The sequence below is a fragment of the Mesocricetus auratus genome, unplaced genomic scaffold (assembly GCF_017639785.1).
Source record: "Mesocricetus auratus isolate SY011 unplaced genomic scaffold, BCM_Maur_2.0 Super-Scaffold_15014, whole genome shotgun sequence".
Classification (NCBI taxonomy): Eukaryota; Metazoa; Chordata; class Mammalia; order Rodentia; family Cricetidae; genus Mesocricetus; species Mesocricetus auratus.
Genome location: NW_024429186.1, coordinates 2370631 through 2391822, shown reverse-complemented (window position 1 = coordinate 2391822; position 21192 = coordinate 2370631). Strand labels below are relative to the sequence as shown.

The following is a 21192-nucleotide window of genomic DNA, read 5'->3' as shown; positions in this document are numbered from 1 at the left end:
TTTCGAGATTATGATCACATCATCTCCTTCTCCCTTGCCTTCCCACGTTCCTTTGCTCTCCTTCCAATTTTAAAAACCTGACTGGCGCTCCCCTCCCCCCCCAACCCTCTTGTTCTCATGGCTTCTCTTGCTTTAGTATTTAAACACATGCAGAAGCCACCCGGATGCTCCTCCCCGTGGGGACTGAGAGCAATATTATAGGTAATCTGTGTTTTGTGCTTTATTAATCAAGTAGAACGCTAATAAAAAAAACTCTTCGTAATTAGTGGAGGAGTAGGCACTAATTCAAAGATGTTTATTGGAATAGAAAATTAGAATTTGATTACACCTTTGCTCCTGAACAATGGCTGGCTTCCACTTACCTTGCTGTCTGTTGAGAGGTTGGCCTTAGCTGTTTACGTTGCTCCGTTTTTATTAAACAAACCAGATGGTTTGTGTCATTTGTTTTTAGTTGAATGTGTTGATAAAAAAAAAAAGAATGCTACAGAGGTTTCTCTGGACACGTGTGCAATCCCTCCCCTGCGTTCTGGCCTCTGCTCTCTTCCTGGGATGATCTTGGGAACACGCAATCCTGTCACAGCAGGGCCACGGATGGGTCAGGGATGTGCACCTTTCAAGTCCACGCAGGGGCACATTCCCTGGAGTGAAGGGACACACGCTGAGATGAAGACCTTCTGCGTCTGTCTCCAGGCTCAGCTGTGCTGGAGCCTGGGTGCAGAACCAGCCGCTCCTCATGCTGTCAATGCTGGTGGCTTAGGGAAGTGATGGCTGACAGCTAGTCTCAAAAGATTTGCTGGAGAGCTGCTCCCAGGAGGCGGCCATCACAGGCAATGGGATACGGAAGGAGGTGGGGGCCTCGGAGGACAGGCTGGCCCTTTGCTTCCGCTTCGGAGGAAAGCCTGGACCTCAGGAGAGCCCGGAAGGTGGGAACCAGGCAGTATTGGGTCTTGGGAGGAGGAAACAATGCATTTGGAACTCTACTTAGACCTGTCTCAAAAAAAAAAAAAGAGAGAGAGAAAAGAAAGAAAGAAAGAAAGAAAGAAAGAAAGAAAGAAAGAAAGAAAGGCCATAAAAATCCAAACAAAAAAAGGAGGCATTCAGAGCCAGCCACAGAGAGCTGAGCATAGTGCCATCCATGGCTGCTCAGGGATTCAGCTCCCGGAACCTGGCGCTATGTGCATGAGGCCACACTCCACGCAAGGACGCCCTTCAGGAAAGGAACTGTGGAGTTCGCAACACGCCACTTGTAATTCAAACTCTCCTCTTCTTCCTGGATGGCTTCCCACGCCTGGCTTATTTCCTGAGATGGTTGCAAACCACTCTTTAGTAATAAGTGTCTAGTCCATCAAAAGGCTGGAAGTAACATTTCCTTGCACAGATGATGTTTATGCCAAGGCTTATCTGCATCAAACTGCCTGTTTAATAAACCTAGACACCCCATGGTTAGAAATCTTTCTCTTTTCGCCCCCACCTAGTCACAGCCGGAAGTCACCCGTCCATCCCTGGACGCCATAGGAGAATCTCATTCTGCAGTCCCTCTGCCTAACCCTCTGAGCCAATCTTTGATGGCTCCCAGGTCGTTCTCTCTGCCTACTTAGGACTCAGCCCTGTTCACTTGCAAGCCTAGGCCACTTCTGATCTGTAAAATGGGAGTTAAGAAGGCTGGATGGAGGCAGGTGTTCTGCCTGGGCTCAAGCCATGCCCGTGGGCTCAAGCCACGCCCGGTCATAAGATGGAGTGAATGCCTTGGTGACTTCTGAACCATTACGCTTGCCCCTGGTATCCCTCCTATTGGTGAAAGAGGTAACTAAACATGGCTGCTACGTGCAACAGGCCACCCGTGCATGCGTGCATGCATACGTGCATGCATTCTTAGGGGACAAGTGAGGTAGGGAGTAGGCTGGGCCTGGAGAAGAGTCCTCACAGAGGGAGGAGGGACCCGGAAGGAGAAACGCTTTGCCATGGGAAGCGTGGTCAACCAGGGACTTGGGGAGCCATCCTCTGCCTGCACTCTTTAAGCCGATTACAGGAGAAAGGGCGGGGACGTAGCAAGAAGAGAACATACTTGTCTTGAGCCTAACCAGAACCAGCTGGCGACTTGACCCCTACGCTTGCTTCCAGAGCTCACGCCGTGAGAAAATAAATGCCTACGGCTTCAGCTCTGTGCTGGGCACCCTTTGGGTAGTTGAGCCGCCTGGGACAGAGCACTTTGCTTTGGAGCAGGTTGAGTGCTCCCCCCCCCCATTCTCCCATATTCCTCCGCCTTCACCGGAGTTAAACTCTGGAGACAGCTGAGCTGGCCAGCCTGTGGCTAGGTCGTTCATTTCACCAGCCAGCTCATATTCCTGGGCACAGTGAAGGCCTCCTCCTGCAGACTCACTGACAGCTAGAGCTGGGAAGGAGAGGTAGTCAAGCCCCCAAATCCTATTCAAAGCTCGGGTCAGGAGGAGGTGCCCGGAGCACAGAGCAGTTGGTGGGGACGGAGCCTTGAGGGATGCCTAAAATCATACCCGGGTCTTCTCATCTCAACTCCTAGGCGCCGCCAGGAGATGGACAGCCGTGGTCGTGGCTGTGTCTAGAGGGCTCTCATACAAAAGGAAAGGGCAATGAAGCTTCCTTGAGGGCAACAGACGGCCCAAGGTGACTACCCCACGCTCAACACAAACGAATACACTTTGATGCCAGCACCAGAACCCTGTGCGCTTAACGGTTAAATGTGGATTTAGGAAGCACAGGAAAATCAAAGCTGCCGCCGCCTCCAATCCGGGTGTGAAGCCAACTCACAAAGCCTTAAACTGTGGTTGGAAACAGTCATTTCACCAAAACTGTCACACTCCTGTCGCCTGACCCGTGTGTCTTTCTCACCCTAGGGATGTTCAGGTAGGCAGCAGATGATCTCAGGGAGACACGGGTCACCTCAGGGAGACAGGTCATCTCAGGGAAACAAAGATCATCTCAGAGGATAAAGGTCCCCTCAGGGAGACACAGGTTACCTCAGAGAAGTCATAGGTCACCACAGGGAGACACAAGTCACATTAGGGAGACACAGGTAGCCACAGGAAGACACAGGTCACCTAGACACCCCATGGTTAGAAATCTTTCTCTTTTCGCCCCCACCTAGTCACAGCCGGAAGTCACCCGTCCATCCCTGGACGCCATAGGAGAATCTCATTCTGCAGTCCCTCTGCCTAACCCTCTGAGCCAATCTTTGGGAGGGAGACACATCACCTCAGGGAGACACAGGTCACCATAGGGACACATAGGTCACCTCAGGGAGACAAAGGTCATCTCAGAGGATGAAGGTCACCTCAGGGAGACACAGGTCACATTAGGGAGACACAGGTCACCTCAGAGAGTTACAGGTCACCCCAGGAAGACACAGATCACCTCAACAGTCACCACAAGGAGGGATGCACAGGTCACCTCAGGGAGAAACAGCTCACAATGGATTGATGGCAGACAGGAATTGACTGGGAGACAAGAGCATGAGGAGAAACACAAGGTCACGTAGGCCCCAGTGGCCATCTGATACCGAGGGTCCGAGCGGGCCGATGCAATGACCCAGCCTATAAACTCCACACACCTTAGGGATGAGCACCCACAGTTCCATCAGGACACAAGATATCTCCCGAACACAGCAACTGCTATAGCTCCATGCACACAGGTGACCAGCTACCATCCATCTGCAGGCAGACGCCCACCTGGGCACACAACCTCCTCAGGGTACACAATCCGAGCTGGTCCACTGAATAGTCAGTCATAGCTCACTATCAAGTCCGCCCGGGTTCCTGGAAGCAGAAGCTACCATTCTTTAAGAGCCCAACCGCAGCCGGGTGGTGGTGATGGCGCACGCTTTTAATCCCAGCACTTGGGAGGCAGGCGGATCTCTGTGAGTTCGAGGCCAGCCTGGTCTACAGAGCAAGTTCCAGGACAGCCAGGGCTGTTGCACAGAGAAAACTTGTCTCGAAAAACAAAACAAGCAAACGATGACAACAACAACAGAGTCCAATGACTGCCACAGTGACGGCAGTTGTGGGAACCTCAGACTTTATGTGAAAACCGGCTGTCAAAATTGTGCACGGAACAAAGATCAGGTTGACCACCCTCAGCCTCTGAATGCAACAGCCTGCGGTCAGCAAACACTTGTAGAACGAGGAGAGGCTAACGCCAAGCAGAAAATAGACCAGATGCTGTCAGAACCCTATTCTCTGGAAGAACAAAACTGTGCAAGGTGACTTAAGAGTTTTCCAGGGGAGGTCTGACCTTCCTGCATAGAAAAGGAGTTAGTATTATAAATCCTCTTTAAGAGTCTTATGTACATGGCTTGCCTTAGTTTTTACTATTAGTCTCTACACTTCATTACCCAGAAGTTAGGGACTCTTAGGAGAGGGGTTAATACATGTTCATGTGTGCACATATGTGTGGGTCCAGATGTCAGTGTTAGGTGTCACCAACTGGCCAACGACATCCGAAAGATTCTCCAGTCTGCCTCCCCCACCCTATAGTTACAAATGTGCGCCACCACTTGCCACTCCCAGCTTCCCATCGGGAGCTGGAATCTACTAGTTACACCTCACCTGTGTCTCCCACACATTTTTTCCTTTTCCTTGTGGGCCTTTTGAGACAGAGTGTTACTATGTAGCCCAGGTGCTCGAGAACACTTACATTTTAAGAGAGCAAAATAGAAGCTGAATACTAATTTTGCTGTTTCACAATTTTACAGACAAGAAAACCTCCAGATCTTTGTCCATGGGGACAGGGAAAAAAACAGTTTGCCTGCCTTCTTAAAAAAAATCTTGAATTAAAAAAATTTTTACTTTAAATTTTTTAATTTAATTTAAATTAAAAAATACGAATGTTTTAAAGCAAGCATGAGAAAGAAAAGGAAAGGATACAAGTAACCCAAGAGCGCAGGGTGTCAGCTGCTAAATAATGCTGTGACAGCTAGAACAAAACAAATGCATAGTAGCCGGGCGGTGGTGGCGCACTCCTTTAATCCCAGCACTCGGGAGGCAGAGGCAGGCAGATCTCTGTGAGTTTGAGACCGGACTGGTCCGACAGCCTCCAAAACAATTCAGAGAAACCCTGTCTCATAAAAAAATAAAATAAAAAATAAATAAAAACAAATGTATACTAAAGAGAAAATCTCATTCTCCCCATGCTTTTCTCCCTCCTACCCCCCCACCTTGTATCTGCCCTATGTCTGGCTTTTTTTGTTTATTTGTTTTTTAATCTTCAACATACAACCAGGCTCTGTCATGGAGCACTCCAGAAGGAAACAGAATTTGCACATTAGCTAAGGCCTTGGAAGTCCCCACTGCGGCTCCTTCCTCAGACAAAAGATGGAAGAGACCCGCAGGGGAATGGCTAAGTGGACCACATCTGCAGACCAGCGCCCACCAGCTTCAACACAAGCAGCACCCAGGATGATGGCCTCTGGGTGACAGTGTATGATCTTGAGGCAGAGGTCATCATCTTACAAATCATCTCACTTAGCAAGGCTACAAACTGTGCCAGCAAGCAGGCGCCCTATGCCTCGGTTCCCTGGCTTTTCTGATGGGGATGGGACAGGATACTTCAACAGAGGAGCCTACAGGCCGGGTGCCCCTGCCACCACCCCTCAGGACCCTAAGAGTTCACAGGCTGCCAATGCCACCCCCCTCACTGCAGGCAGTGCCAGCCTCCCTAGGAAAGAAGCAGTGACCATGGAGAGAACAATTACTCACAGGCCACTTCCCTGCTTGTCTGAGAGAGCGTCTTCCGGTTCGGGACTTAAAACTTGCATTTTGTAAGCACTTGTTTTAGAATCATTAGCTAAAATTAAGCCCTTGTTCACCGGCCTTTTTTTAGACAAGTAATTTTTAACTCTGCCATATGACAAGTCAGATTAATTTAAAAGTCATTCGTCACTTCCTCTGGTAGTGTACTGGCTGGCTTTGTGTGTCAGCGTGACACAAGCTAGCGTCATCAGAGAGGAAGGAGCCTCAGCTGAGGAAATGCCTCCCTCCATGAGATCCAGCTGTAAGGCATTTTCTCGATTATCGATCAACTGGGGAGGGTCCAGCCCGTGGTGTGTGGCACCATCCCTGGGTTGGTAGCCCTGCGTCCTGTGAGAAGGCAGTCTGGAACAAACCATGGGAGCAAGCCAGGAAGCAGCCTCCCTCCATGGCCTCTGCATCAGCTCCTGCCTCCAGGCTCCTGCCTCGCCTGAGTTCCTGTCCTGACTTCCTTCAGTGATGAACAGCAATGCTCAAGTATAAGATGAATAAACCCTTTCCTCCCTAACTTGCTTCCTTGTCAGGGTGTTTCGTCGTGGCAATAGAACCTCTAGCTGAGACACACAGAAAAAAAATAAAACCCTTGGTGGTGGCACTGGCCGCATGAGGTCTCTTACTCATGCCGAACGATAAACTGAGCAGATCCTCTAGGTAGAGAGCAGAGACAAGATGAGCCTGGCTGAGAAGTGAGGCTTGCGTACCTGCACGGAGAGGACCAGCAGACATCAGTGAGGTCATCCGGCAGGACACACACGTTTCTCCAAAGTTCAAAGTGAGCAACACACACACACACACACACTCACAGAGTTTCTCCTGCACCACCAGCCAAGTTGACCTAGCCAGTAGCCACAGGACACCCCAGCAGTACAGAGGCGCATGCTCAGCAAGACAGACCGCACGCTGGGCCAAAGATCAGTCTTGGTTACCTTAGAGGTATTTAAATGAGGGGGGGGTTGATCCTGATGATTTTCAACACCTGTGATGTCAAATTTAAGATAAAGTTGGTGGCTAAAGTATGGAGTGGCTCCAAGGAGGCAAAGCTCCTGATGACCAGATGGCTAAGAAGGGTAGAAGAGGGAAGCATCGGGGAAAAAGTGAGCTGGAGCCACCTGAAGGTCTCTTCATGTCTCTCTGATGTCACCTGAAGGTGTCTCCATGACTCTGTGATGTCACCTGAAGGTCTCTCCATGGCTCTGTGATGTCACCTGAAGGTGTCTCCATGGCTCTGTGATGTCACCTGAAGGTCTCTTCATGTCTCTCTGATGTCACCTGAAGGTGTCTCCATGACTCTGTGATGTCACCTGAAGGTCTCTCCATGGCTCTGTGATGTCACCTGAAGGTGTCTCCATGGCTCTCTGATGTCACCTGAAGGTGTCTCCATGGCTCTCTGATGTCACCTGAAGGTCTCTCCATGGCTCTGTGATGTCACCTAAAGGTGTCTCCATGACTCTGTGATGTCACCTGAAGGTCTCTCCCATGACTCTGTGATGTCACCTGAAGGTCTCTTCATGTCTCTCTGATGTCACCTGAAGGTGTCTCCATGACTCTGTGATGTCACCTGAAGGTCTCTCCATGGCTCTGTGATGTCACCTGAAGGTGTCTCCATGGCTCTGTGATGTCACCTGAAGGTCTCTTCATGTCTCTCTGATGTCACCTGAAGGTGTCTCCATGACTCTGTGATGTCACCTGAAGGTCTCTCCATGGCTCTGTGATGTCACCTGAAGGTGTCTCCATGGCTCTCTGATGTCACCTGAAGGTGTCTCCATGGCTCTCTGATGTCACCTGAAGGTCTCTCCATGGCTCTGTGATGTCACCTAAAGGTGTCTCCATGACTCTGTGATGTCACCTGAAGGTCTCTCCCATGACTCTGTGATGTCACCTGAAGGTCTCTTCATGTCTCTCTGATGTCACCTGAAGGTGTCTCCATGACTCTGTGATGTCACCTGAAGGTGTCTCCATGGCTCTCTGATGTCACCTGAAGGTCTCTCCATGGCTCTGTGATGTCACCTGAAGGTGTCTCCATGTCTCTGTGATGTCACCTGAAGGTGTCTCCATGGCTCTCTGATGTCACCTGAAAGTCTCTCCATGGCTCTGTGATGTCACCTGAAGGTCTCTCCATGGCTCTGTGATGTCACCTGAAGGTCTCTCCATGGCTCTGTGATGTCACCTGAAGGTCTCTCCATGGCTCTGTGATGTCACCTGGAGGTGTCTCCATGACTCTGTGATGTCACCTGAAGGTCTCTTCATGTCTCTCTGATGTCACCTGAAGGTGTCTCCATGGCTCTGTGATGTCACCTGAAGGTGTCTCCATGACTCTCTGATGTCACCTGAAGGTCTCTCCATGGCTCTGTGATGTCACCTGAAGGTGTCTCCATGGCTCTGTGATGTCACCTGAAGGTCTCTTCATGTCTCTCTGATGTCACCTGAAGGTGTCTCCATGACTCTGTGATGTCACCTGAAGGTCTCTCCATGGCTCTGTGATGTCACCTGAAGGTGTCTCCATGGCTCTGTGATGTCACCTGGAGGTGTCTCCATGACTCTGTGATGTCACCTGAAGGTCTCTTCATGTCTCTCTGATGTCACCTGAAGGTGTCTCCATGGCTCTGTGATGTCACCTGAAGGTGTCTCCATGACTCTCTGATGTCACCTGAAGGTCTCTCCATGGCTCTGTGATGTCACCTGAAGGTCTCTCCATGGCTCTGTGATGTCACCTGAAGGTCTCTCCATGGCTCTGTGATGTCACCTGGAGGTGTCTCCATGACTCTGTGATGTCACCTGAAGGTGTCTCCATGGCTCTCTGATGTCACCTGAAGGTGTCTCCATGGCTCTCTGATGTCACCTGAAGGTCTCTCCATGGCTCTGTGATGTCACCTAAAGGTGTCTCCATGACTCTGTGATGTCACCTGAAGGTCTCTCCCATGACTCTGTGATGTCACCTGAAGGTCTCTTCATGTCTCTCTGATGTCACCTGAAGGTGTCTCCATGACTCTGTGATGTCACCTGAAGGTGTCTCCATGGCTCTCTGATGTCACCTGAAGGTCTCTCCATGGCTCTGTGATGTCACCTGAAGGTGTCTCCATGTCTCTGTGATGTCACCTGAAGGTGTCTCCATGGCTCTCTGATGTCACCTGAAGGTCTCTCCATGGCTCTGTGATGTCACCTGAAGGTCTCTCCATGGCTCTGTGATGTCACCTGAAGGTGTCTCCATGACTCTGTGATGTCACCTGAAGGTCTCTCCATGGCTCTGTGATGTCACCTGAAGGTCTCTCCATGGCTCTGTGATGTCACCTGAAGGTCTCTCCCATGACTCTGCAGATCTATAGCATTCCAGCCCTCAACAATTGCTAAAAACAGGGATTAAAAACTGGTAAGACAAACTTAGGGAAGACCTGTCCCTTGCCCAAAGACAACAGTCCTAGAGATGTCCTTATTGTCTTATCAGAAAGGCCAGACTGGAGCTCTTGTCTTGTATATGAGAACCCCATGCCTGACGCCTATACTTGAAGGTGGCATTGAAATTCTCAGTCAGACACTAATTCCCTCTAGAAACCACTTTTAGACTTGGACCTCTGGATTTTTTACAGTGAAAATTATTTATATTTATTCCCCAAATTTCAGTCCATTTCCTAAATGATTTTATAGTTACCGCTACAGAAGGGAGGAATATTACAGTGGCATTGGAGAACCATTAAGGGAAAGCCCTGTCCTTGTGGTCCAAAATCACTGTATCTGATCTGAGTAAGAAGCTGACATTCCAAACTATCAAAAACATAAGCATTAATCAACTTAGGCCAATCAGCTGCCTCGATGAGGGACCACTCCTCAGAAGAGTGGATTCACCTAATAAAGCCACACTAAAGAGATGGGAGGGATCATTATCCACACCTCTGATGAAATGGTGCACTTTTCCTTCCCAGAATTCCTACCCCAGTGCAATGACCCTCAGAGTATTAACCACAGGCAAGGGTCTGCATACCTGACCTTTAAAAAACTTTGTCTCCTCTGCTGCATTCTGTTCTACCTGGTTGCTCTTACCTTGGCCACTTAGTTTTCTGTTGTTGAAGGCTGTCCCAGGGCAATCTAGGGATCAGAACACAGTCTGTGACATCATCTCCCTGAGAAATACACCCTGAATTTCAAATAACCAGTGAGTCAGTACACTTCCTTTTGGGAAATGAGTTTTCCTCGACATTTTAATTCTTTAGACCCCTGAAAGGGATGTGTAGCAATTCCCTACAGTCCTCTGAACCACAGACAGAATAAATGTCTCAAATCCCTCGGGGTAGCAGTGTGTGATGCTCCTTCCACCTGGCCCCAACATCTCCCACCCCTCCCAGAAACTCCTCCAACACAGCCGAGCTCTCAGGACAGAAGACTGGACTCCCGACCTCTGGAAGCTAAGCACTTCGGACTACAGCTCAGAGCAGTGAGCAGCCACACCCCTGGGGAAGCCCTGACAGAGGCCACCAGGCAGGTCTCCCACGTGTCCTCAGACTAGAGCAGTGAACTGCACCCTGGGCACACGAGGCCGTAAGCAGCGAGACCCAGAAAAGAGGGTGTCAGCGTGGGAAGTGAGTCAGTAAAACGGGTGTTGAGCAGAGAGGAGGAGCCATGGTGGGAGGATCGATGAGCAGCTCACTCGAGATCCTGGCACCACTCCGGGGTTTCCCTGATGTTCTTTGCTGCCTCGGTAGATCATTCAGTACCCTGTTCCTCACGGGCAGCCGCCGGCCAGTGCGTGTGAGCCACGGCCAGGCTGTACCTCCCGATCGAGCTACAATCCACCTGGACTCCCCCATCAGGCTTCTTCCCCCCAGAGCCTCTCCTCCTCCCAACCTTCCCCTTCAGCGTAAACCCACACCCTGCCTTGGAGTCTCTCTCTTGATCTTCTGAAGTCACTCTGTGCCATTCGTAACCCTCACCCACAGTCACCAGGTCCTCCCAAGGCCGGTGTGTGACGTCACTCCAGCCCACCTGCAACTCCCGCTACTAAGATAAGAGCCTTCTCAGCTTGGCCAACAGCCTCGTTCTTACTGGACCCCCACCCCCACCAGCTCCCCTGGGAACCACAGAGACACCATGACTATTCTGATTGACAGCTGAGGTCTCTAATCCTCGGGAAAGTTGAGCTAGCTCACACTCAGGTGTGGCAGCCTCAGCCTCCCGGCCAAACATGTTACAAGCACTAAGATCACCGTGCAAGTCTCTGACAGCACGGTCTGGTATCCTGAGGACTTGTTTTTCAGCCCCCACTCTGCCGTGGAAGACGCTGTCGGTATGCCTCTGCCTCTGCCTCCCCATGCCTTCTCAATCATGAAAATCGGGGGCAGTCGGTAAGTGGCAGAACAGGGGGACCAGCCGCCCCATCCCTCCCCAGCACAGGCCTTCATCCAGCTTTGTGTCATTATTTATGCCCCTCCTTGTTCTAGAGGGATCTAAGGCCGCTTTGATCAAAACTTCACAGATCCACTTCCCAGGATTCTCACATCAGCTAGGAGAGCCAGAGGCTTAAAATTATAAATTCATTCTTTCCATCAACAAATATTCATTCTGCTCTCAGCGCGCAGGGACAGGAGACCCAGAGTCTCCACACCCAAAGACTTCGCCCTGTTCGGGGAAACCCAGACCCGACTCTAGCAGGGTCAGATGGAGGCCAGAGCACCTGCTGCGTATGCAGCCTGAGAAAGATGATGTCATCCTGTCACTTGCCTGTGCCCAATCCTAGCAACATCTTTGCCAATCCTAGCAACATCTTTGCAAAGAAAGCATTCCATCCCACTTCCGACTCCTGTAGCAGTTTCTTTGTTCTGTGTTTCGTTTTGTTGTTTGTTTTTTTTTAAAAGCCATCCCACTAAGAGATGGTTGAGGAGGTTTCTACCCTCGGAGCCTGGAGACCCTGGGTGACTCAGTTTACTTCTCTGTTACTCTCTGGGGTCAGCAGAAGAAGAGTTGAAATGGTCCTTGCCTCCTGCCTCAGAGACTCTAAGTTTTTAAAGAAACCCCCTAACAGCTGGGGGCAGTCGACCAACTCAGCCTCACTTTGAGCATTTAACGACGAAGGGAAGGCCACGCGTGGAAAGGGAAGACCATGTGTTCCCACAGGGGATTTCACAGCATGGACCTGACCACACTTAGTTCCCAGTCCTCCAAGTCCACTCTCCCGCCCTTGTGACCTCTCCTCACAAAAACAAAAACAAAAAACAAGAAGAAAAAAACACAAGTCCAATTTGAGAAGTTGAGTTGCCCATATACTTTCACTGGATCACGGCCAAACTCCCGGAAGCCAGCCCCTTACAGGAAACTGGGTCCTCCACCACCTGGACCCCCACCAGAGGCTATCGGTTGTGGAGAGTGACACTCCGGCATCCTTATCACAATTTTTAAGAGTTCTCTTAGATGGTTTCCTGTCTAGGCTGTGTGACGGGTGGGGGGTAGGGGTTTGTTGTGGATGGAGGTTTCTGTCCCTCCTGGTCCCGCAGCCCTGTTTAGTCCCAAATAAACACACAGAGGCTTACAGTAATTATAAACTGTTTGGCTGGTGGCTCAGGCTTCTTATTGGCTAGCTCTCTCTTAATTGTTAAACCGTTTCTATTGATCTGTGTGTCTCCACGTGGTCTTGGCTTCCTGGAGAATTCCCAGGCAGGTGTCCTCTCTTCTGGGCAGCTACACGGCTTCTCTCCCCCACTCGCTCTCTGCATTCCTCTTCCCAGAATTCTAGTCTGGAAGCGCCACCTGTACTTCCTGCCCGGCTACTGGCCAATCAGCATTTGTTCATCAGCCATTACGGGAAACATACATTATTCACAGCATACAGAAGGACCTCCCCCACCAGGCTGACACAGAACCCATCGCTGTCCCTCTTCCTCAGCTGTGAGTCTGCGGTCGTCAACAACTCTCCCGTAAAAGAAGCTTCCTTGTCCCTTTTACACTCAGCAGGAGCACGGATCGTGGACTGCCACATGGTTTCTGGCAACAGCACAGACCACAGGCATCCACGCAGTCTGCAGCATCAGCCCGTGCCGTGGACCTCAGCATGTTCTCCAACGGCGTACAGACCACAGACATCAACACGGCCCTCTGCTGTAACACCATCACCACACACACACACACACACACACACACACACACACACACACCGTGGTGGTAGCACAAGCCAAGGATGTCAGCATGGCCTCTGGAGGCAGCACAAGTCACTGACATCATCAAGACGGCCTCCAGCAGCTACGTGACTTCAGGAAACCTTGGGAAACCTCTTGACCTTTGGACATGTCCCCTGGCTGCATCAGGACCACAGACCTCAGCACGACCCTCAGTGGCATCAGGGCCCATGGATATCAATCAACATGGCTGCAGCAGAGACCACGGACATTTCTCCAGCTCCATGTTTTTTTTGGGGGGAGGAACCCTTGGCACCCCTAAAAGGGATGCAGAAACATCTAGAAGCATGAGTCCCTAGGTCTGATCAGACCCTTTGAGGACCGTGGTGGCTGGCATACACACAGCCCTGACCATCCCTGACTTGTTTTTTGGGTTCATCAACTGATGTTCAACTTTGGGTCTGTTTGTGTTCACCAGAGCTTTGGTGATGTAAACACTGAGTATTCCACGTTCGTCTGTAAAAGGCTCTCTTGCAAGGACTTGCAACTCTGTAAGGATTTGTAAGAATTTAGTCCCATTGCTGTCTGTCCGAAGCCAGTGTTGTCAATTGTTGACACACACACACACACACACACACACACACACACACACACACACACACACACACACTGGACTGGCTGTTCAGAAATGAACAGAGCTACACCCCCCACACCGCTGGACTGGCTGAGTCAGCATGGACAGAGCCTCTCTAAGCCAACCCTCGCCATGAGGATGCACATGGCCCCAACATCACCATCCACCCGCACGGCCTCGTACTGAAGGACTTCGTGAGTCAAATGAGACCAAGGACAAAGCGCCAGCCAAGGCCAGGGGAGACACACGCCCCAGCTTGACTCGGGGGGCTGGGAACAATAGGGGTTTCAACAGCAAGAGGTCTGAGAAGGTCATTCCACATCTATCAGGGAGAGAGCAATGTGAATTTCTAAGCAGCGACATCTGGAAGATCAAAACGACCCCACTTCAATCACCAGGAAGCTCTCTGCTCGTTACATGCAATCATACTTAGTTATTAATAGACGCAGGCTCGACACCGGCATTCTGCATGCTCATCCAGAGGTGCGCAAGGGACTCTGCTGGCATTTAGTTAGTCATTTTCATCAGCATCTTCCACGGATTGACCGATCTGACCCCAAAACCTCACGCTGTCACTCATCATAAGCGAATTTATCAACATGTACGTAATCAGAATACACAGGAGAGCCTGGGCTGTTTGCATATGGAATTACTTCACTCTTCACGCTTCAAAAAAATTCAATTTTGCATAATAAATAATGATAAGGGCCAGTTGACAATTATCTAGATGGGAATATTACGTGGAAATGATTGGAATTTCAATGGGCTGGGGTGGGGGAGGGGGTCTGTCTGGAGGCTGCCTAAGTAATCAGCCTTTGCGGCTGACTCCCTCCATTGTCGGGCACACAAAGATCCAACCTACCCTCCTGCTGCAGGCTGCAGAACGCACCCTGCAAATTGGCACATACCCTATTAGTAATTTCCTCCTGTGACACAGGCTTAGATGCACAGTCAGTCGGATATGAAAATTAATTAGGCTATTATTTTAATGCAGAAGAACACAAGCTCATCTGGGGGGAGAAAAAGTCTCATGCACCACTCACACGCCCGCACACCTCCAAACAAATGCGTAACTAGGCCTGCCTTCCCCCACAAGACCCTGCCGTTTACCACAGGCCTGCTCCAAGGCGTGGTGTTTCCCCCTCAGCTTCTGAGTGACTCAGAAATGGAATAATCACCTCAAAAGGAGAGAAAAATAAAGAGGACAAAGCTCACTCTTGAATTTTTTTTCCCAAGAGATCACAATGCAATGTGACTTGATTGCAAGGCTTGGGAGGGTATTGTGACTTTCACTAATTACACTCCGTGCTGCATTTCCAAGCTAGTCATTGTATCTGTGGAAGAATGCTGGCAGATGACACATCTCCCCCCTACTTTGCACCCTGTCAAGATGCAAAGCCACAGAGGAGAAGTACACCCGCTCAGAGGAGCTCATTTTGACCAAGCCAGTGACCCTGTGTCCCAGGGCCTCCTCCTGTAGCATCAACAGTTATTTTAAAGGGTTGCTGGCCAGTGGGCTTTGTTAATTATGAAACAAATGAAGCTGAGCATGGTGACACAGGCCTCTACAGGCCGAGGCTGGAAGACGGCAAGTTCAAGGCTAACCTGGGCTACACGGGAAGACCCTGTCTCAAAAACAACAACAACAAAAAAGAACGAATACAGGCAGGCAGGATGGCTCGGTGGGATTGGGCGCTTGCCATCAAGCCTGACAGCTTGGTTTTTGGTTCCTGAGGACCCACATAGTGGAAAGAGAAAAATCAGCTCCAAACGGTTGGCTCCGACCTTCACAGGTGTGCTATAGCATGCGCAGGCCCACACATGCACACATACATAACCACATAGAATAAATATTTTTTAAAAACCGCCAAGTGTCAGAGAATCAGACGGAAACACCCTGCAGTTTCCCCCCATAAGTACGCCACCCCTGCAGGCTTCTTGGCCTGTGTATGTCTCCCAGATGCCACTGGTTCTAGACCTAGATCAGATAGGTCCTGCAAAACTTTCCTACAACCCAACATTCTTTGATGGCAGCTATTATACTGTTGTAAGTTTTCAGCTTATGAGTTAAAATCAACACTTTACATGCCGTGTTAAAGGCAAAAGGCTCATGGTGGTGAAATAATGCTATCTGAAAGAGAGGTCTAAGATATTTATTAAATATAGAAGTGACTTACAAGATAAGCAGGGAGATTGTAGCTCTGGGAATGTGGCCAGCTTCCAAGGGAGAGGGCTTTTGTTTTTTCTTCCCTTTTTATCCTCACCTGTCCCATGTAGGCTCACCCCTACAGGTTCAGAAAGCCTGTCTCCCCCCCCCCCAAAATTTAAAAATGCAAAACGTGTGTAAAGTAAGTAGCCTTTCTACAGGGGCCCCGCTGAAACACAGACAGGGAGAGATATCCCCAGAAGTCAAGAAAGGTAGGAGAGGGAGAGAAGAGGGACTGAGAGAAATAAAGAGGGAGGGATGATAAGAGATAAAGACAAGCAAAGAGAGGGAGGCATAAAGAGATAAAGAGAGAAATCAACCAAGAGGGGGACAAAGAGAGACACAGGGAGAGAAAGACGAGAGACACGGAAAGAAAGAGACAGAAGCAGACAGGGAAAAGAGGGAAAGAAAGAGACTAAAACCAAAGAGGCAGCCGAGAGGCCCCTAGTCTTGGTGACAAGGTCCAGAGAACAAGGTCACAAAGTAATACAACCAGGCCAGCCAGATTCAAGCCAAGGGGACACTCTGAAGAAGAGCTGTCTCAGTCATTCACAAAGTCAATGTCACAAGAGGCAGAAAAATGAAGTCTTGGGACCCAGCCTAGAAGAATGACAACGAGGATCCATGAAGGTGACACACACGGGGATCCCTTTTTATTTTTTTAATTTGCAAAAAACCACAAAGGAGGAAACGATCAAGCCACCCGCAGACCCTAGTGTGTGTTGCATTGAAACTACGTTAAAGAGCCTCTTTGGCCAGTTCACAGGGGAAGCTGTCCTCAGGAGAGACCAGTCACAGTGGTCAGACCTGTCGTCTTGCTTGCATCTCGCTGTTAGATTAACTGATGAAGAGTATAGCCAATGAATCACTGTGTAATGTTGCACACCTTTAATCCCACTAATCAGGTGGCAGAGGCAGGGGGATCTCTGTGACTTCCTTCAAGCCCAGCCTATGTTAGACACTCTGAGTTCCAAGCCATGCAGGTTTAAATGAGGAGACCAAGTCCATAAAGTGTACACCCACAAAGGTAAACATGCACGTTCACTCACATCATATACATGGGGACACACACTCTACAACAGAGACAGAAAGAAAGAAATGATTACAGTACCGGAGCTGATGGGTGTGGCCGGCACTGTGAGGTCACAGGTGACAGGCAGCAAGTTGCACTTTTTTGAAACTAGACTTGTGATTTTTAAAAATGCAATAAAAGAATGAAAATAAACCTTAAAATGGAGGTAATTCAAGGTGAAGTAGGGAGAAAGTCCTTCTGCAAGGATTGTAATCTGAGGCGATGGGTCACCGCTAGAAATGGTCTCTTCATTTGTTTTTGTAGAGCAGGGCTCTTCCGCGTAGCCAGTCTGGCCTTGAGCTCCTGATTCTCCTGCCCCTCTCTCCCACTAAAGCAAGCACTGGGACTGTGACTGGGTGTCACCACACCTGGCTGCCATCTGTAGACCTGTAATGAAGTGTCTGTTTAGTTCTTTGGCCTGTTTTTGTTTGTTTGTTTGATGAGAAAATATCTTTCTATGTAGCTCTGGATAGAGTTGAACTTGAGGCAATCCTCCTGACTCAGCTCCCCTAGTGCTGGGATCACTGGCATGAACCACCGGGACAGACTAGGATAAGCTTCTAAGCAAAATGAGATTATGTCAGACATATTGACAAAGATGGGGATGCATGTGCCTATCTCAAGACTTCAGCACACTCAGCAAAAGGGCTGATCCCACAGTTTACTATAATAGAGAGAATAAAAGAAACAACAAAAAAAGAAAACATGAAAAATCAAGTACAATCATGAAGGGAGAAAACATGCAGTCACCCAATACCACAATTCATGCAACAGAATTTATAATCCCAGTTGCTCAGGAAGATGCCTGGAGCCCAGGAGTTTGAAACCAACCTGGACTACAAAGACCCTCTAAAAAAACAAAGGAAAAACTTTGAATGCTGATGTAAGAGTCTCAATCTGAAACTTAAAAAAAAAAGACAGTTTATAAGAGCACATCTAAAATAAAAGTACTTAAAACTAGAAGTCAAGGGTCTGGAGAGATGGCTAGGTGGCTAAGAGTACCTACTGCTCTTGTAGAGGTCCAAGTTTAATTCTCAGCACCCATGTCAGGTGGATCACTAGCGCCTGTAATTCCAGCTCCAGGGGATCTGGCGCCCTCTTCTGGTCCCCACAGACGCCTGCACTCACATGCGCATACGCACACCCAGATACACAAGCGTACACATAATTATCAATTGAATAAATAGCTCTTTTCTTTCTTAAAGATTGGAAGCCAAGAGATGCAGAAGATGATTCAGGAAAACATTAAACAAGAAGAGAAGAAGGTAGTGGCCCGAGAGCTTGGGAAGCTGTTGCTTCCCTCCCCAGACCTTTTGCATGAGAGATGTTAAGTCTGTGATGCCACAAGACTGGAGCTCAAATCAGACCGAGCTTTAGGCTGGAAGGAATGTTGGTATCCTAAGAAGATGACAAAACTCTTGCCCTACAGCAGCCTTGAACTTGAATCAGAATGGCAGTATCTGTGCACCCCAAAGGAAGGGGCTGTGTAGATGAGACAGCAGCACCATAGCAACGCACATCATGTGGCTAGAACTGAACCGCACAGCAGGAAAGCCCCGGGTAGCATGAGCTCTCCAGGGTGCTAGATGCCCGGGGAAGACTTCTGAGGGCTTGGCTTGGCTTGGTTAAGACAAGACGGCAAGAAAAGGAAAACTGTGTGTCTGTGAGTGTGCTGCATGCATGTGCGTCTATGAGGCGTGTGTGTGCCTCTGTGTCTGTGTGCATCTTTGCAGGGTGTGCGTCTGTGAGTTGGGCATATCTGCGCACAGTGTGTGTCCAGGTGACTGCGTCATGTGTGCATGCATGTGCGTGTGCGTGTTTGTGTGTGGTGTGTAGTGTGTAGCTATATGCAGTGCAGTGTGTGCCCATGCATCTCTGTGTGTGTCTGCCGTACATGCACACGTGTACCCTATGGACAGCGGATGGGGCATTGGTAGCCTGGGGCGTTGGAGCCCTTGGGTCACTGAGAACTTCTGCCCCGGGTTTGTTCACACCTGATAGAACCCTTTCTCCCGAGTCTGGCAGATTCAAACCCCACAGACGACCTGGAATACAGGGGGTCCATACCATCTCCTGTGGGTACCTGCAATCTCATCCCACCCAAGTCAAACCATGCTGGGAACAGATGCTGAGCAGGGCTCCCACCACGAGGCCGTGGGGTCCTATGCTGCCTCCTGTCACCTATCGGGTTGGCGGATGCCGGCCTGGTGTGAGCTGTCCAAGTGCTTCCCCAACCCAGGCTCCCTGCCACCACTCCTGGCTGAGCCCCGCTGCCTGAAGGCTACAGGTCCCAGCCTCCGTAGGCCTTTCCTGCCCACCTGGACCAAGTGATCACACTGCAGGTCTTCCTTCTTAACGGGCTCAAAATCCAGTGTCCATGGGTGGAAACCTGCCCGGCAAGCAACACACAGAGCTGCCTTTGAACCGGGCGCTGTACGGTTTCCTTCGTCCACAGCTGTCCCACAGGAAGCCTGCCGATTCACAAACTAACCGCTTCTCCTCCGATTCCTCCCTGAATAAAGCGAGGTGCTCACAACAACGGGGGGGGGGGAGCGAAAGGAACTCACTCACTGTCGCCGCCGCCACCGTTGATAACCCCCCGGTGACGTTTGTGTGGTGTGGCATGTGTAAAGGCAGACCCAGAGCGGGAAGCATGATCACACCCTCTGCCTGGCACCCATGCTGCCAGCCTGTTCTAGCACCCGCGATACCCTCCAGTCAATGGTCTCGAGATGCAATAGAATTGTGCTGCACCCTGGACCTTGTGTAACCGTCAACCATCCCAGACAGCTTCTGGGAGCTTGGAGGCGACCTCCAAGGCTCCTCCCACCAGGCCACAGCTCGGTCTCCCAAAGCTCTCACAGTCTCTGTGCTCAGGAGACCTCAATCCGGGATAAAAGCTGAACCCCGTCCTGCCAACAGTCTAGGGAGGGGGTGAAGGATGGGAAGGCTGTGCCGATGCAATCAGGTCACAAGGGCCGCTCCGAATGTTTGGCTGGCTCACAGCTACCTGGAGCAGACTCGGATCTCCTGCCCATCCTGCAACTCTTCTGCCGTAAGATGACAATGGGAAGGCTAGGGGAGGTGACTCCATCAGCAAAGCTCCTGTCTTGCAAACGCAAGGACCTGAGACAGAACGGCTGGACTCAGAACCCACAAGGGGCATGATTGCTTGTTTATAATCCCAGTTACTGGGGAGGCAGAGACAGGAGGGTCCCTGTAACTTCCTGGCCAGGCAGTCTAGCCTAATTGGTGAACTCCAGACCAATGAGAGGCACCGTCTCAAAGAAGATGGACAGACCTCCCCAGGATGACACCTAAGGTTATCTTTCAGCCTCCACAAGAACATACATGTGATGGGGGAAGTCCTGTGTATATGTCAATAAAACACTGTTGGCCAATAGGGAACCAAGATAGGTTGGACTAGGAATCCAGGAGGACTCTGGGTAGGAGAAACACAGAGTCGAGATGTAACCTCCATGGGGTAGGAAGCCCGGATCTATTCTCCGGTAAGAGAAATACTTAGATTAACAATTATGGGGTAATTACTTAGGTCAGAGCTAGCCAGTAAGAAACAAGCAAAGCCAACAGCTTCATAATTAATACAGCGTCTTGTGTGTTATTTGGGGACTACAACGCAGCAGAGCCCAGGCGACTGGCAGGGGGATAAACCAAAGCTTCTGGCAAGGAAAAGGCTTCACTCTACATGCGCTCTCTCCTTGCAATTCCCAGTTGACTGTGCTGCCTGTGGACTCGGTGCTCTGCGTAGCCAGTGCGGTCATCCCAGAAGCTGCCTGGCTTCCTAGGAAGGAAAGCTGTACCTATCTGACCGTAGACAGTGCCACGTAGACATGCCCTGTCGTCACAGACTCACCCGCACGGCTGCTCAAACTCAGTGGTATCCCTGGGCTGCCTCCACAGGCAGGCTTGCACAAAAACACCTCCCCAACCCCCAGCACAGCATGGTGCAACACTCACCTCCTAATTGGCAGCCTGACAGGAACTCGTCCTTCCACTGAGACCACTGAGTGGAAGCTTGAAGGGCCAGATCTCACATGGCCTCAGCTGAGAACCACTGGGGCTTGCCCTGGGCCTGCTCAGTATTCATGGAATAACACAATTCCTCTCCGCACTCCCTTTGGGGGTTCTGAAAGCAGAGGGCCTTTGTCCTTGGATCAGAGTGAGGAGGGAGCTGAAAGGGAGGGAGGGGTGTGGATTGGATGCAATGCAGGGATGTGGGTATCAGCCAAGGCAGTTGGGAGTAGGGGAGAACACTGTGTACTTCTCCAGGTGAGAAGTTGCAGCCTTGTCTCCCTCTTCCAAGCGCTTTCTCCCTGCCAGGACTCTCTGCTTGGTGGTTAGCATTCTGTATCTGGTGGGGAGAGAGAAGGGGGTATTCCAGGGGA

The 21192-nt window shown here is 50.2% G+C and overlaps 1 long non-coding RNA gene across 1 annotated transcript in view; it reads right to left on the bottom strand.

Moving 5' to 3' along the window:
• LOC110343617 overlaps nucleotides 1–20977 on the bottom strand; it is a 28376-nt gene extending 7399 nt beyond the window's left edge. Inside the window, exons 1-3 of the long non-coding RNA XR_005876049.1 lie at nucleotides 20765–20977; nucleotides 5727–9121; nucleotides 363–987 (exon numbers count right to left, since the gene is read on the bottom strand). This is a non-coding gene — a long non-coding RNA (uncharacterized LOC110343617). The remainder of the gene's footprint in view (nucleotides 1–362; nucleotides 988–5726; nucleotides 9122–20764) is intronic.
• Between the last annotated feature and the right edge of the window lie 215 nt (nucleotides 20978–21192).